Genomic DNA, 18,017 nt, shown 5'->3' on the forward strand with positions numbered 1-18,017 from the left:
ACCAGTCCAGGGTGGAGAGCCCATGAGACCAAATAGTTTGGAAATCACCTCTGCAAATATCATTGCTTTAATTTTGTTTTAAAACAAAATTAAAGAAAGGGGAAAGCATGGTGGGGTTATGTGCTAGTGTGAGACAAAGTAGCAATGGTGAGAAGCCTGTGTGCTCTTGCCTGCTTGCAGCGGAATCTCACAATGCCCCTGACTCTGCAACAACATGCAGCTCTCCGGAAAGACGCTTTGAAGACAAAACAAGATAGAGTGCCGCACGGCCCCCACGTCTCTGGCCTGAGCCACCATGTTCCTTAAAAGATAAACCATCCTAGTCCCTGCTTCCTGCTGCACATAAGATGATGCCTGCTGGGGTTAGTGATGATGCTTCTGTCATCTATAACCAGGTGGATTCTTACACCCAAACCTTCACGTGCTTCTGCTTTACTGTAATTTCCGAGCAAGTGTGATGTGATTTTGCACATACTGAACCTCCACACTTCATATATAAACTGTTGGCTGAAGCCCTGTTTCAGAATTGTCTGATGGAACTTCTCTAGGGGGCTGCTCCTGGGCTGTAGACCTCCATTTACGGTCTTCAGTAAGACTCTGGAATAAAAAATAATTTTAATTCTTGAAAAACTTGATATTTTTCTTTAGTCGACCCTAGAAAACAGTTAGATATCACTACTGTGCTTTTTCTCATGATGGAGAATTTACCAATCTAGGGGTTGGCTCCTACTAAAAAAAGAACAAATTGCTTTCTAAAAAAGAAAAATGATTAATTACCTTTTTTTTAAAGGAGCAATCATGGAAGAAGAAAAACCAGTTTCCCACGGCAGGTGTCTAACAGGCTATGTTAGGCAGATACTGATTGATACGTTGAAAAAAACACCAGGGTAAATGAACAGTTAATAAACTTTAGCAGTAAGTGATAGTAGAATGGAAACATCAGGTAGCATGCACAAATGTATGAGAGGGAAATCCAAAGGAATGAAAATTTACCCAAGCTAAAACCAGGAAATAAAACACAATAATAGAGACAATAAATGTGGGTGGATTTTATAAACTAATAGACTAGACAGTCTTAGACTTTATTAGAGTATAAAACTCACAGGATGCTCATAAAAGCCACTTTGACCACAAACTAATCCTGACATGTTGAAAATTTGCTCAGGATGAAGATACACTGAACAGCTGCTAATTAAAGAAAGTAGGGGAAAAAATATTAATATGAGGCGTCATGGAATTTAGGCAAAGAGCGTTAGGTGGGGTAAAGAATTATGTCTCAACAAAACATACTCTAAGACACCAAGAAAATGCAAATAAAATGGCCCTAAAAGACACACAAGCCAATGTCAGATTATAAAAATGAGAAAACCACAAATAGAGCTAAAGACTGAGAAATCTTTCAGAAGTACAAAAACATTAAAGCTACAAATGAGTTGGATAAAGTAATGAAGTCATTATTTTCCCAGGTACATGCAAATGAAGATGTGGCTCCCACCCACGGGACTGGAGGAAATCAACAAGGGCGGAAGTACAGGAGAGACAGAGATGTCTGAGGACTGCGCCCCGCCACTCTCAGGTGAGAGGCGGCGGGCAAGAGCCCTGAGGCCACAGAGACGTGCTGTCCTCGAAGGGAGGGAGTGCCCACCTGTGCCAATCATGGTGGGCGTGTCAAGGAGGATGCGCGCTCAGAGCTGACCACGGGTTCAACCTTCCCACGTCATTGCTCACCCTGGTGAGAGCGTGGAACAGACTGGAGTAGGTTCCAGAGAGTGCAGGAAGAGGGGAATTGGAGACCATGAGGACAGACACTTCTTTTGAAAGATTTTGCTGTAAAGGTGAGGAAAAAAAGAAACTTTTAATCTGAGGAATGTGAGTCCCCTTTAATTATCAAGCCCAGAGGGGCATTGAAATGTGGCAGCAGACACAGCAGCAATGTGTCCCTCCTGCCTTGAACTAAATAATGACCTCCTGAAGCCGCCGGCTATGCGAACTCTAGACTAATGGATGCCAAGTAGCTACAGGGTGCCATGTGCCGGACACCATTATCCATACCCTATATAGTTCAACAGTGTAGAGCCAATCACCACCCAAAGTTCTTTCTGTGAACCAATGAGAACTCCTGGCAAACACCTTTGTATCCGCCCACTCCTTGTCCCCTTTTGCCTTTAAAAGCCTGCTTGTAGCAAAAGCTGAACAGGAGCACTCCTCCCCAAGGCAATGTGGAAGTGTGTCCTGGGCTGCTGTCCTTCACCTTGGCCCAAATAAACTATATTAATTTTGCCTCAGTCTCTTTCTTTAGGTCGCCAAAGAGGACAAGAGAAATTCTGGAGAATTTGGAAAGTAACAGGCTAAAGTAACTTTATTTATAGATATAAATGTTTACCTTGAAAATGTAAAAATGAAATTCTTTACTATCTAATGCATATATAGAAAATATATGATAAAAATAACATTTATAATACAACAACAACAAACGCATAGAACACACCCAATGACAAGCTTTACAATGACTTCAAGGAGGGAAAACTGAACTTTTATTTATGGAACAAAAGGTCTGGCAAAATGGAGAGACAGATCATATTCCTGACAGGAAGATTTAACATTAAATATGTCACAAGTACTAGTTTCCCCGAAGCTGGGGAGGCCAGGAGTTTGGGGTGCTCACCATGGCTGCTCATGGGAGGGCAAATGGAACCTGCAATCAGGAGGTATTCCAGAGTTGGAGGACTTCCCCGTGCTCAGACCACACATGACTACTTGGAGAATTGCCCTGTGACTACATTTTCTTGATTGGGGTTCCTTGAATTTTGAATTTGAAACTGTTTTGCGATTGTTGCAGGCAATCTCCATGTCTAAGATGACCATAACTCACCCCCAGATAAATAGCTCTGGTAGATCCCACAGGCAAGAAGCATTCCTTTTTTTTTTTTTTTTTTTTTTTTTTTTTTGACATGGAGTCTTGCTTTGTCGCCCAGGCTGGAGTGCAGTGGTGCAATCTCGTCTCACTGCAACCTCCGCCTCCCAGGTTTAAGCAATTCTCCTGCCTCAGCCTCCCGAGTAGCTGGGACTACAGGTGCCCGTCACCATGCCCGGCTAATTTTTTGTATTTTTAGTAAAGACGGGGTTTCACTGTGTCAGCCAAGATGGTCTGGATCTCCTGACCTCGTGATCTGCCCACCTCGGCCTCCCAAAGTGCTGGGGTTACAGGCGTGAGCCACCATGCCCAGCTGCAAGAAGCATTCTTGACCGAGGCTTCTAAATGGACAAAGATATATGAAACAACTGCTAATTTTAAAAAGTAGGAGAGGAAAAAAAAATCACACACCAGCCAAGGGCTGCTTTTATCTTGCAAACCCAACCCGCTTTTGAAGAATGAGAAAGAGTGGGGTTGAGCATGGGGCCACACATGGTCTGATTTGCCCCGATTCTGGCTCATTCCCTGAGGAATGAATGCCCTTACTGAGGTGGATTCAGTGGAAAATGAGATGTCCTCCATTAGACTTGCTGCACAGATGTGGGCCATGGATCAGCAGCATCAGTGGCACTGGGAGCTTGCTAGCAACGCTGAATCTCGTGCCCATCCTGGACGCACTGACTCAAAATCTGCATTTTAATGAGATCCCAGGTGGTTTGTGTGCACATTAAAGCTTGAGAAGAACTGCCCTCAAGTCTTAAAAATTTCTGCTGAATGTCAATGGTAAACCACCTAATTCTGTACATTAACATGCAGGACAATTGACATGTTAAGAATATTTAATACATTAAAGTATTTAAATCGCCTAGATTTTTTTGTTGTTGTTGTTTACAAAGATCCTGTATACCATTTTGCTCCTAAATAGCTTCCAAATGGTTTTTAGTTGTTGTTGTAAGTAGAAATTTTCCCCGGTTGCTGGTAGTTTGTACTGGAGAATGTTGTGAATCTGATTACATTGTAACATTTTGCCACTTTTCTTACTTCCTGGAATAATTTAAGTGAAATACTCATTGACTCCTTTGATGGTAAATCAAGGGGCTTAGGGCTTACTGGGAGACAAGACGGACACACCGGGAAACACAGCATGCCTATGCGAGGACACCAACACAGACGTGGTGAGGGTGGATGCTGTGGGGGTCCTAGACTCCTCCTTCAGGTGCAGGCTTGCCTGTAGGTGTGTGGACAGTGACCGAGGTCCACAGCTTCTCTTTCCTTTGGGACCTACCAGTTTTATAGAAAAGCATGGTTTGAAGAAGCCCCATTCCCCATTCCTGAAGCTTATGAGGATTCCATGGTTCTAGGATTTTAGAACTTTCTATACCCCGTGTTCTGACTTTCAAGACACCTCCTCCTTCTTTTGTCTATGCACATTCTTCAGAAATCCCTGATATTCTGCACTAAAACAGCATCTTGGTATCACACAGATTTTTTTTTCTGTAAGACAACACATAATAGTGTAGCAAAAAATTAAAAAATAAAAGATAGATAATTTACAAATCCTACATGCTAAAGTTCTGACTACCTATCATATATAGCCAGGGAAATGGTCCCTTCATAACTCCTGAGTCTTACCTCTGGCTTTTCTTTCCTTTCTCTTTTAGTGCCATCAACACAGGGTCCCAAGAGTTCTCAGCCACATCAGCTCCAAGAAGAACTTGTTTCATTGAGGATTTAGGGGAACTGTCTCATTGGCGATGAGAAGTTCTCCTCCCCCTGCCCCCATGTGACTCATTAACGTTTGGGGTGCCCTGGCTCTTGGAGCTTTCATCTATGGTCTAAACCTTGAGCACCATAAACATTAGGTTGGCAGTTCTTGGAGCTTGGGTAACTGCATGCACATGCCTTGTTCACACATGTCCCAGTATTTTTACTTACTCTGTTGAGGGAGTTTATTCTTTCCTTTGAATACATTTCACTCCCACCTGTAATAAACTCCCAATTGGTCTTTCTACTTTTGTATCTTTAGGTGAATTAAAAATTTCATTTTTAATAGATGTTTCATATTTGTGCTACATCCTTCTGAACTCCAGAATCATATATATGCATACGTGTATATGTGTGTAGATATATATTTAGAGTATATATATATATTTAATACATATCTATAATAAACTCTATATTCATTTCCACTCTGGTGTTAGGCTTCATGGTTCTCACTGACAGGCAGCTCTGGGTCCTGGGAGTCTGCCATTGTTGGACTCCATTAACAGGCTCCCTAGCCCTTCCACTGATGGCTGCATTTGGCTAATTTTGGGGAATGGGAGCATGCGGAAACATGAGCGCAGCTGGAGCCAGTGTTGGGATATTTCTTACTGGCTGCTGGAACCCACTTAACAGCAGCTGCATTCTTCCGCTAGGGGCCAGCGCTCCTGCTGGGCAGTCCCTCCCCGCCACCTACAGCAACCCCCAGTGCGTGTGGCAGGCAGAGCAATGCTTCCAGAGATGTGTACATCCTGAGCCCTGAAATCCGTGGATATATTATGCAAGCTGGCAAGGGGAAGTTCAGGTTGCAGAGGGAGTTAAGGGTGCTAATAGGCTGACCTTAAAATAGGAAGATTATCTGGATTATCCAGATAGGCCCAAATTCCTTAAAAGATGGTAGAATGGTAGGGGAGTCAGAGCGGAAGTGATTCAATACGAGAAGAACTCCACTCACTGCAGGCTTGAAAGACAGAAGGCCATGAGGCAAGGACTGTGGGCAGCCTCTAGGAGCCGGGAAAGGCAAGGAAATGGGTTCTTTCCTAGAGCGTCTGGAAGAATGCAGCACCACCCCCCGCCACGCCCACACTGTCCAGAGCCCAGTGAGCCCGTCCTGACTCTGACTTTCAGAGCTGTAGGATCACAAACTTCTGCTGTCAGCTGCCAAGGCGGTGGTATTTGTTCAGCAGCTGTGGGAAACTAACACACTGGGCTTGGCCACCACTGCATCCTTCACCCGTGGGGTCTGGGGATGGTGCCCGTGCCCCTTTCACTGACTGTGGGTCCTTTACCCTCCCTTGTTGGTTTCCCTTTGCAAATATGCCTCTGTTCCCTCTCCTCAGATACCCTGTGGAATTTGTCTCCAATTTCCTGGCAGGACTGGGGATGAGATGGGAAATTAAGGGCGGAAGGGTCAAAACGACCTCATCCCCCTCTAGCATTCTCTAGCTCAGTCAGTGCCCACTGAATAATTATTGTCACAAAACCACAGCCAGATAATTCTCTTTTTTTTTGTCATAATCAAAGGGCCATAAAATAGATTTAAAGCATAACTCACACTATCTCTGTCATTACTTGGTGCATTTTTCTCACCCTCAAAATTAGCTGTTTTTTTCTTCACAGACCAAAGAGAAGTAACAAAAATAAACTTGTGCCGAGTTCACAAGCTTCAGCTGGATGTACTGGGGCTGGGTCAACTCAGTGCCATCGACCTCCCACAGGGTGAATGGGAGCCGCTCTTCAGGCCCACCTAAGCATCCGCTCTTTCCCATGGAGGGACTGGTGTCGGGCCTCCAGAAGGGGAGAGGTGACTTCAGCGTCTGGACAGCCTCCTGTGCGGACCTGGCAGCACAGCTGGTGGTGGCGATGGCTGACAGTGCCTTTGTGCTCCCACCCTGCCCAGAGCTGTTAGATGCTCTCCATACAAGGCCTTCTGCCCTCCTCTGCTCCTACACCCTGACCCCAATCACACAGGAAGCATCCCCATCCTGGGGTCAGTACCCCGTTTTCAGAAACTCCTCTCTCTGTCACACACACACACACACACACACACACGCACACGCACCATTGTCCCTCCTGAGTCAGGGCTGCTTCCCAGTGACTGGCAGCCTCCCACCTCCCTGGCTGCATCCTGGCAGGCTCAGCCCAAGCTGTGGGAAGACCAGTGCCTAAGGAAGCCATGTGGAACAGAGGACAGAGGGAATGAACAGGGCAATGGGGCATGATCAAAGGAGCCATGTGGTCTGAGTAACTGCCCACAGCTGTGGGGCCAGGCTTGGGTAGTGGGAGGCAAAGAGGCTGAAGAGTGCAGGGAAACACTCTCCCCTCAGTATTCTATCCATCTTTTCAGGCAGGCAGTGTCTGGCTACCTTGTGGTCAATCCTAGCTAATAGCTTTCTTTCTTAGCCATGTTTTAGCACAAGGAAGCGAGTTGCAACATCTTGGCTGGGCCATGGGAGCAGACTGGCCAGTGGGAAGTGAGGTCAGAGCAGAGGCTGGCTCTGCAGTAACCTCACAGACCCTGCATCTGAGTTCCAGGTCGCTGACCCGGAAGAGGGCAGAGGTGCAGCCACAGGCCAGCTCGGAAGGCAGCTCCAGTTTCAGCTCTGCCATATTCTGGCTTTAAGGCTTCGCCATGCAGCTCAGCCCTCAGTGGCTCACCTGCAGCTTGGGAGGAAAGCCTGCCTCCCAGGAGTGGGCAGCGTGGGCAGGCAGAGCAGCTTCAGTGGACTTGGAATGGGAGGGCAGTGGACTTGGAATGGGAGGGCAGTGGCCTTTCTCCTTCTAGGCCATGGATGTATTTGGACACTTTTGTGAGTCACTGATGGGGTCAAGCCAGGGGCCTGGGACAGATGGAAGAGCAGCAAGGTACCCATCCTTGCCTCCACTGCCTCCTCCCACGGGCTGGCTGCAGACTTCCTTTCACCAGAGTTGAGAAATGTTACTTCTCAGGTCCGTTTCGTTCCCAAGCTGACACAGAGTTTGACTGTTGCAACTTCAAAGTAGTCCAGGGACAAAGAAAGACTGCAACTCTCTTTTCCAAAGAACAGAGAGTTCTCAGATTGCAGTATAGGGAGGGCTTGAGTTCGGGAGCCCCTAGGTTTTGCCTAAACACGGGGAGCATCTGTGGCTCCCAGGTTTCCATGGATGTGAAGACGTGAGTCCGGGGGCCTCTCTGAGAAAGACAACCACGGGAGGGTGAAGATGCTTCTCCCTTTCCTCCCCAGGGCCCTCATCCCCTGTCCCAGTGATCTCGCCACCAGAGACACTGCAGTGATGGGCCTCCGGGACTTTCACACAGCAGGCTCGCCCCAGCGGGTGCGCATGTGCAGGCGACTGGCATGCTCTGCTTCCAGAACCCTGCCTGCCCTTCCTCCAGGAGCCTCAGGGCTCAGACCTGGGCCCTTGCAGGAATAGGTGCACATGGGAAGTGTGTCCTGTGCCTGCTGAAGCTCACTCAGCCTCACCTTGCAAGTAGGAAAAACATAGGACATGGAGACTGCTCGCTGCAAAGGAGGAACGTGACCCTGCGGTGGGACCAGCTTTAATTGCTAAATGTTACAGCAAACTTCAACTATAAGACAAAACCCAGTGCCAGGCTGCAGTCCCAGAATTGCTCAAAGTCCCCCCATGCTTCTTTCTGACAAAGGGAGATGTGACGAAGGGAGAAGTTTCTACAGGGTCTTCCCTAACTCAGCAATCCCTGAAGCAAGACTTGAGGGCCCTGCTGTGAGGAGAATCACTGAATCAGACCATCCTATCTGTTCTGTAGAGATAGCTGAGTGCCAGAGAGGTTAGACGACTTTCCCAAACGCGAGCTGCAGTCCAGGGGTGCTGACCATAGGCCAGTGCCCATGCTCACAGTGAGCCTGGCTGCACTGGGTGTTGTCCCCAGCTTAACGTCTGGCTTGGGAAGTGGCCAGTAAATGATGGGTCTACGAAAGAAGGGGTGGTGGAACTGTTTTCTCTCCCAGGCTCATTTGCTTTGAAAGGGAACTAATCCAAATGTGACAGAGCTCTCCAGGTATGGACTTGGCAGCCACTTGGGAGACCTGCCTCTCAGGAGACCCCTAATCCTACAGATGGAGAAGGGCTTTAGGTGGTTTCTGGAGAAATCTCAGGGAGGTCAGAGGGAAGGGACTGAGGCCTGGAGACAGACAGAGAAATCAATCAATCAATCAATCAATCTTTCAATCACTAAATGACTTATTTCGGTAGCTTCATCTGGGCCCTCCAGCCCAAGGTGGCTCCAAAAGTTCTGCAGAGAAGGGGCTCTCCCACAGCAATCCCGGGAGAAGCTGGAGGCCTTGTCTTGATCTGCTTTTCCACAGCGTGTATAAAAGTGAGAGAGATACAACTGTTCACATGCAGAAGTAGAGGCTCTGCTGATGTATGCAACCTGGGGAGGGAGGGAGCCCAGGCCCTCGCTCATAGCATGAGCCCTCCACGCTTCTGACATGCACCAGTTTCAGTGGGATTCGCTTCCCTATGTTCAACTTGTGATACAGGTTGTGAAGCTTCCCTCACACCCACCACCCACTATGTGTTTTCTTCCTTCTCCCAAGCCCTGCCTACTAGGTCAAAATTGATGTGAGCTGGTAAAGCTGGTGATGATGGTGGCTGTCATTCTGTAAACAGTCCTGCTGTTCCTGGTTCCAACAGAAGCCTGCTCTCTCCAGCCCAAGGCCCAAGGCAGGACTGCCTTCTTCCATCCTCAGAGCCAGCAATGCAGCATCCTCGCATCTCAGCCTCCCTCTCTTCTCTTCCTTCTGTCTCATTTTCTATAACCTTGTGACCTCCCTCTTTCCTGTACAAGAACTTTTGTGCTTGTATTGGTCCCATCTAGATAATCCCAGATAATCTCCCCATTTCAAGATCCTTAAGAGTAATATATCTTAATACATAAGAATTAAACTAATAGAAAAGAACCAGAATGGAGAACTTCCAATTTGCTAGAAGAGGAAGAGAAAATCGATTCTCCAAACATGAATAAAGGGAAAAAATGATAGGAATCATGATTACAAGAAAAGAAAATAAATAAGTTGTGAATGGATTAAAAGAAAATATTAGCGACCACAAAAATGTGACTGGATTAAATTTCCCTACTAAATTTCCCTACCAAAAGACCTACTAAGAAACCAAGGTCCAGTAATATAATGTTTATAAATGATATCTGTAAAATGAAATGACCATAAAAGATTATATGTAAGTAAATTGACGAAACTAGGTCTCAGGAACTAAAATAAAATGCTGTTCTGAAACGTTTTAGAAAAATGCATTAAGGCCCCAAAATGAAAGAACTGATATAAACATTAGAAAAGAGGAGGTAAAACTTCTCTTTGCATATAGTTGCTTACCTGGAGGACTTAAGACTCAGGTGAAAAGGCTGCCTGGTCAGTGGACCCCCAGGAGAAACCTGAGCAGGTGGCGCCTCTACCTTTTATGCTCGGTGGAACCTGGCACTGACCACTATGTTTAGAACAGCCTGACCCCACGGTAGGCCTCAGAAAATATTTCTCGACATACTAAACAAAGCCACCATTTAATGTCATAAAGAATGATTCATGTGGAAGATGTAATAATTCTGAACCCAAATGCATCCCAAACTATATAGATGCCTTAAAACAGAGCAAAAGTGGACAGAATCTTGACCAGGTGACAGGGAGGCAGCCCCAGTGACAGCAGGCATCTTTGCATGCACCTCTCCCAGTAAGCAAGAGCTGGCAGATGCCAATCAGGAAGGGCTGGAAGAGGCGGGGCACACAGGCAACACCCTCATCAGGGGGATGCCTGTGGAGTCCATATGTGCACCCAGGGAGGTTGAGGAACAAGGATGGATTTCCCAGGAGGCTCCAGCCCATAATTGGGAATTGACTGTGCACTGAAGAAATCCACCTGGGCAGGGGAGGAGGAGGAAGGCGGAGGAAGAGCACAGCCCAGGGAGGAGGAACACCCAGAGCCTCAGAGGCCCAGGGTGTGGGAGGGTGGGGAGTGCCTCCGGTGTAGGAGGCCTTCCTTCCTTCCTCCTCTGTCCTCCCAGGCCAGCTTGCTGGCTTCACCTGACCCCTTGCCTGGCTCAAAGGCAACCTTTTGTTACTACTTTGTCCCCCATTTGGGTTACACTTTTCTTCTTTTTTCTCTTTCTCTTCCCTCATTTCCTTTTCTGCATCCCTCTCACCTCTCTCCACTGGGCTTGTTGTGGGAATGAGCTACAGTCCTGTGCTGCACAGGGACACTTCCATCAGCGACAGCCCACATATACAATGGTGGGCCCAAGATATAGTGCCATGTTTCCATTGTACCTTTTCTGTGTTCAGAAATGTTTAGATGTAGAAACACTTACCATTGTGTTACAATTGTCTGCAGCATCCAGCAGTTACAAGCTGTACAGGTAGGCAGCCTAGAAGCAATAGACCATACCATGCAGCCTAGGTGTGGATTAGGCTCTATCATCTAGGTTTGTGTAAGTCACTCTATGATGTTCAGACAATGACAAAATCACCTAGTGACACATTTCTCAGATATAGCCCTGTTGTTAAGCAAAGCATGACTGTATATGTCAATCATTATCTCTATGTACTGATTTTTTTTTTGGTTCCGAATTTTAGGAATCTAATGAACTGCATATACTGCTCATGTATTCTCTCCCTCCTTCTTTCTCTCTCTTTTTTCTCTCTTTCTTTCTCTCTCTCTCTTCCCTCCCCCCCCCCCCCCGCCCCCACCACACACACATACACAAATGAACAATTCTTTTACAGGACTGGGGTAGCTTGTTGCATTTGGATGCTTGTTGACTATTTGATTTTCTGAAATTTCTCCCAAGCAAGATATTGGGTATGTACAAGGAGGGATACACAGAATAAGAATTTTGCTGTTGATAATAATAGCAAATGATGTAAATAACACATATGCTCAGAATAGGGACTAGGTGAAATCAGTTATGGAACATTATTCAGCATTACAGGTAAAAAAGGAACTCTTTATATAATGGGGGTTGGAAGGCAGCAACAACAGGTCAAGGAGCAAGTAAGAATATTTCTGGTATTCCCAAGTGCCAATGGAATGCGAACTGGGGTAGTGGGCTGGAGACTGGCTGGCAACCAGAGGTAGGGTATGGGCCACCTGATACAAGTACAACTTGCAGGTACTTGACACTCCATTTAGCCAAAATTCAACCCTTCACATTTCCTGCCCAAATCTGCTTCTCCTCCACTCCCTGTTTCAGCACATCCCACCACTACCTGCTGCTGAAGCCATTTATTGTCTGGGGGTAAGACAATAAATGACAATAAATGACTCCTCCTTCTCCAGGCCGTGTTAACTCAATCAGCTCCATAGCTCCAGGCATGTCTCATTTTCCCTTTCGCCTGTTAATACTGTCAGGCCTCTGAGCCCAAGCTAAGCCATCATATCCCCTGTGACCTGCACATATACATTCAGATGGCCTGAAGCAACTGAAGATCCACAAAAGAAGTGAAAATAGCCAGTTCCTGCCTTAACTGATGACATTCTACCATTGTGATTTGTTCCTGCCCCACCCTAACTGACCAATTGACTTTGTGACAACACACTCTCCCTGCCCTTGTGATAATGTACTTTGTGATATTCCCCCACCCTTGTGAATGTACTTTGTACGATACATCTTCCCCACCCTTGAGAAAGTACTTTGTAATAACCTCCCCCCACCTTAAGAAGGTACTTTATAATATTCTCCCCACCCTTGAGAATGTATTTTGTAAGATCCACCCCCTGCCCACAAAAAATTGCTCCTAACTCCACTGCCTATCCCAAACCTATGAGAACTAATGATAATCCCACCACCCTTTGCCGACTGTTTTCAGACTCACCCAGGTGATTAAAAGGCTTTATTGCTCACACAAAGCCTGTTTGGTGGTCTCTTCACACGAAAGCGAGTGACAAATCCCCCAGCTGAAGTCACCTTTGCTTGCAACTGCAATATTCCAATGGCCACTGAGAATCATACTGAAAAAAATAGACATCTTACCATGCCATGCCTGTGCGTTTAAACAACTGTTTTCTTGGTTTTCAATATTTTAGGTCAAATGTTGGGCAAAGTACAGTCTTGAGAAAAAAAACAAATGAGGATTTTGACAACAGAAGGTGGCACACAGGCATAGGGGTGGTGAGGGTGACAGCAGGGCTGTGCTGACATCCTCATCCTACAGAGAGAAGTGCCAGGAGATCCTGGGAGATGATGAACTGTGAGAGTGTGATGATAGTTTTCAATCTTATAAAAGCAACTAGTAGAATATCTATCTATCTGTTGATCAATTAGTCAAAACAGTGAGAGGCAGAGGAAAGAATAATAAGCTCCTGTGTGAATTAACATCTCATCTTCTATATTCAGGGCTCTACATCCTTTAGGAGCCCTGGGAAGTGGAATTGGGAGGTAAGGAGTGGGATGGGCACGTGCTTTTCATCATCTTCAGGCCTCTCTGCATTTGACTTTTACTATGGGAATTTGACCTTTTTAAAAATAACTTTATTTTTGAACAGAGTGAGCACTACAGGAATAATTCACTTAGAAAGTGAAATTCCTGCATAACACCATGCCTCAGGCACAAAGCTGCAAATGGTTGGAAATACGCAGATCTCCTTTCTTTGACCTTAAGAAATCACTGTTTGCATTCTTAACAAATGCAAATTCTTCTCCACTTAGTGTTTTACAACTAGCTTACAGCAGTTTATATATGACAGATCTCTTTCAGTGCATGCACATATTTTGGTTGATGTTTTAAATCTGATTTCACAAATATTAAACATTTTATTTAAAATTTACTATTGGGCTGGGTGTGGTAGTTCATGCCTGTAATCCCAGCACTTTGGGAGGCTGAGGCTGAAGGATAGCTCGAGGCCAGGTGTTTGAGACCAGCCTGGGCAACATAGAGAGACTTCATCGCTACAAAAATAAATAAATAAATAAATAAATAAATAAAATAAATCTATTATTGATACATATTTGGGCTGTTTCTCTCATTTTCTTTTCTTTTAGAAACTATGTTGCAGTGAATAATTTTTCAGCCAGCTTTGTGCACAGAGGCAAATATTTCTGTGGGATAAAAATCCTACATGTGGAACATTGTGTTGATGAATATGTAATTTTTAAATGTTTAACAGATTGCTAAATTGCTACCAACAAGGACTATTGAATTCCCACTCTTCCAGCATGGCATGAAGGCCACATATCAATCCAGCATCGTTGTTGTGTTTAACTTTTTTCCAATGTGTAAGAAAATAGTGACATTTCCTTGTTGGGTTAAATTTTTACTTTTGAAGAGCTTAACAATATTTTCACATGTGTAGCAGAGACATTTATACTTATTTTCCTGTGATTTGTGTTCATGACTTTTCCCCAGATTTTCTACTGGATTGTTTGTCTTTTTAAAAAATTTTCTTGCCGGGCCTGGTGGCTCATGCCTGTAATCCCAGCACTTTGGGAGGCCGAGGCAGGCAGATCAGCTGAAGTCAGGAGTTCGAGACCAGCCTGACGAACACGGAAAAACCCAGTCTCCACTAAAAATACAAAATTAGCCAGGCATGGTGGCACATGCCTGTAATCCCAGCTACTCAGGAGGCTGAGGCAGGAGAATCGCTTGAACCTGGGAGACACGCCATTGCACTCCAGCCTAGGCAACAAGAGCAAAACTCCGTCTCAAAAAAAAAAAAAAATTTGCATAAGAGTCCTTCGATATTATGAAAATTAAAATTTCCAGTGTCACATTTCTCACTACTTGTCTTACTCCACACCCACTAGCATGACTATAATAAAAAAGACAGGTAACAAGTGTTGGCAAGGATGTAGAGAAACTGGAACCCTCACACACTGCTGATGGGAATGCAAAACGGTGCAACTATTTTTGGAAAACCATCTGGCAGTTTCTCGAAAAGTTGAACATACAGTTATTATATGACCCAGTAATTCTACTTTTAGGTATATGCCCAAGAGATAGAAAAACATATGTCCACATGAAAGTCTGAACAGGAATGATCATAACAGTATTTATTAAAAACAGCCAAAAAGCCAAAACAGTAGCCAAAATAACCCTACTTCTCATTAATTAATGAGTGGATAAATAAAATATGGTATGTGCATACAACAGGTTATTATTTATAATAAAAATAAATGAAGTAGTGATACAGGCTACAGACTGGAGGAAACTTGGAAACATGCTAAGTGAGAGCAACCAGACACAGGAGATCACACAGCGATTCCGTTTACGTGGAATGCCCAGAAGAGGGACATCTGTGGAGAAAGCACGTTAGTGGCTCCTCCCTAGGGCTGAAAGGGGATGGAGAAATTGGCATATAAACGCTAAAAAGTTTGAGGTTTCTTTTCAGGGTAACAAAAATGTTGTAAAATTGATTGTGGTTTGGATATAAAATTCTATGAATATACTAAAGTCATTGACTTGTATGTTTAAATGGGTGAATCCTACAGTGTGTGAATTACCTCTGAATAAATCCATTATAAAACCCCCTCCTCATTATCAGGGAGCCCAGTCGTGGCGTAGATGATGGTGGTCCCAGCCACTCCCTGCCTGCACCTCCTGGGACCTTCCTAGCTGGGTCCTTCCTAAAATCCTGATTATCCTGAGTCATGAGCAAAGTAAAATGCTTTCTATGAGGCAGTAGCTCCCACAGCAACCAGTGCCTGTGGTCCTGATGACCCCACCTTAGACAGAATGTGTTTGGTGATGTGAACATTGACAGGGAGGAGGAGCTATGCCAAGAGGAGAGGAGGGCTGCCTCCTGTCCCTATGCCATGGGGGCCTGTGCACAGGCCCTGGGACCTCTAAGAGGCCCCACCCCAGCCCTGAAGGAGCCCATGAGAGTTCTGGTTCCCCTGCAGGCTTGTGGGTTCACACCCGCCACAGCGCTCAACAAACACTGCCTCCGTCCTTTTCCTTTTACCAGACCCCTTCCCCTGTGGAATGCTCAGTGGAGGACACAGGCATCTCTCAGCTCTGTGTTGTGCAACTTCCCATGGACACTTGTGTTCTGCTTTGGACACAAGATGTGTGGATCAGCGTGGCAGTTGGAGTGAGGCATCGCCACAGGCCAACTGTTTTCAGACAACTGATGTGTGGCCAAGAGAGGAAATGGATTCCTTCTGAGTAGATTGTCTGCTTGAATTCTTGGCTCATTTTGAGCCAAGACGATTGAGGAAATTGTCTTTTTCTGTTGGCTTTTAAAGAGCTGTTTCCATAAAAGGGAATTTAGCCCTTTACCAAATATGTTCTAAATGACTTATAGTGTGTTCCCTTTCCTCTTTGGTCTTTGTGGTGCGTGTGTCCGGTGTGTGTGTTTGTGCGCATGTGCACACTATACAAAATGTATAGCCAGATTTATTATTATTTACTGTTGGCCTCTGCGTGTTGTACCAGCTTAGAAAGAGCTCCCTAGTCGAGTGTGCAATTCAGTTTCAAACACTTGAGCCTTTAACCCAGGGATTCTCAGGGCCAACTTTCTGTTTGGAATTGGACCTCAGGTCTGATGTACTTTGGGCTGATCTGTATTTTATCTTGCAAAGAGAAATATTAATTTCCAAACTTGTAAGTTCTTGGGAGCTCCCCTACTGTCGCTGAGGCAGGCCCTAAATGCAGAGCAGGATGAAGTTCTGCTCCTCCATGGAACCCGGCTTGAGCAGACAGGTGTCAGGTCCTGAGATCACAAACAGGGTGGAGAACTGTGTCCCAAGTGAGCAGAATCAGGAATGCTTACCTGGGACATGCATCAAGATGGGGGAAGACAGGGCTGATAGGTGGGAGGGATCTGTGCTGGCTCTTCTGGGCTACATTGTTCACTCCACAGAGGTATCTTAGGCCGGCATGGCCATTGCCAGCTGACATCTTCTACCTGGCGTGTCTGGTGGCAACTCTTGTCAGCTGGTGGCCCCTTAGCTCCTGGCCAGGCACATTCCTGAATGCCTGTTGGTCCCAAAGTCCTTTAGCCTGGTTCTTTGATGGTTCCTTCTGCTTCTAGGGCCATGGCATCGCATAATGGGGCTCTGAAAGACATGGCTGCCAAGGTGCTGTCATGTGTACCTAGCACAGTCCAGAGGACAGAAGTTTAGAAAGTCAGCAGGTGTGGAACAAAGGTGAGGGACTTCTGCGAACTGGCAGCCCTTGGTGAGCCCATGGCCTTCTGAGGGCCAGTGTCAGAAGCGCCCTTCACATGAGCAGCATCAGAGGGCCTGGGCTGACCTCACAAAGGGGTCATGAGTGTGACTACCTGGCTGGGGAGTGAAGCCAGTGGGCAGAAGTGCCCTGGAGTGCAGAACCCAGTAGACACTGACCAGGCAGAGGAGGATGAACTGAGCTTGTTGGGGACAGAGAACAGCCAAGGGGCAGCCGGCAGTCAGCTCAAGTCCTCACAAAGGAGGGCAATACCACCCGTGGGCCGGGACAGTTGGCTCAAGGGCCAGCAGCCAGGAATGTGGCGAAGAACTTGGATCTGAGGTGGGCCCATGGTGTAGCTGTGGTGTGCTAGCAAGAGTGGCCTCCAAACCCACCCTGGAAGGTGATCCAAACCCCATAGAGCAGAAAGGCTTCCTTCTCAGAGTGAGCTGCTGGAAGCCCACCAGTGTCAGGTCAGTGTAAAATAAGGAGCGAGAAGAGGGTGGAACAGGTCAATGTGCTTAGAACACAGAGAAATGGGGTGACAGTGAGGAGACCATCTGCCTGGTCCTGGGTCCTCCATGTTCACATCCCCCATCTCTCTCAGCCGCATCAGCTCCCCGCTAATGGTAGGGTTGGGGGACCATGGTGGACATTTGGGCAAGAGTCCTAGAGATGGAAGGTGCTTGTCAGTCACACACACTGGTTTATGGACAGATGCAGGCAGGGCTGCGCCAGCCAGCTGATGAGCCTCCTGCACAGCTGAGGACTTGATTTGCATTTCTAGGGGAGAGCATGTAGGATGCCAGAATGATGTCACCAGAGGGTGGCCAGATTAAGACCTCATGAATCTTCTGGCTGTGTGTATCTCATGTATATTTAGTGCCTGATGGATATCAGGTGTCTCTTAGTTTTGCCAACACGTTCTGTGTTCAACTTAGATATACACTACCTCCACATATCTTTCATTAACACAACTTATGATTTCTGCCTACATCTCTATTTGCCCACTCTCTATACACATCTTAACTGGTTTGCCTGTCTTACAAACTACAAGCTCATTTATATTCTATAGTAGAATTGGATATCCTCAAAAGCAAGTGTACATTCCAAGCGGTTATCTACATATGTGTATCTCTTAGATTGAGATAGGTTACAAGGTAGGGGGAAGGGCAGACCCTGAGTTGAAGAGTGGATGCTTCCATCAA

The 18,017-nt window shown here is 46.0% G+C and overlaps 1 protein-coding gene and 1 long non-coding RNA gene across 5 annotated transcripts in view; one reads left to right on the forward strand and one right to left on the reverse strand.

Moving 5' to 3' along the window:
- Positions 1-16,879, reverse strand: LOC129529053 (uncharacterized). Its single transcript, XR_008674430.2, has 3 exons — positions 16,415-16,879; positions 12,520-12,655; positions 1-597 (listed from the first exon to the last, which is right to left on the reverse strand). It is a non-coding gene; the product is annotated as an uncharacterized lncRNA (long non-coding RNA).
- LOC101147356 (cystatin-13-like) overlaps positions 16,856-18,017 on the forward strand; it is a 22,294-nt gene continuing 21,132 nt past the window's right edge. For 2 of the 4 annotated variants that reach the window (XM_055372595.2, XM_019016843.3), the window contains exon 1: positions 16,856-17,151. The gene's annotated coding sequence lies outside the window, so the exon portion shown is untranslated. Of the gene's footprint in view, positions 17,283-18,017 lie in introns of all 4 variants that reach the window. The other 2 variants (XM_004061901.4, XM_019016842.3) reach the window with 1 other exon arrangement.

This window comes from Gorilla gorilla, chromosome 21 (assembly GCF_029281585.2).
Source record: "Gorilla gorilla gorilla isolate KB3781 chromosome 21, NHGRI_mGorGor1-v2.1_pri, whole genome shotgun sequence".
In the NCBI taxonomy this organism is placed as follows: domain Eukaryota; kingdom Metazoa; phylum Chordata; class Mammalia; order Primates; family Hominidae; genus Gorilla; species Gorilla gorilla.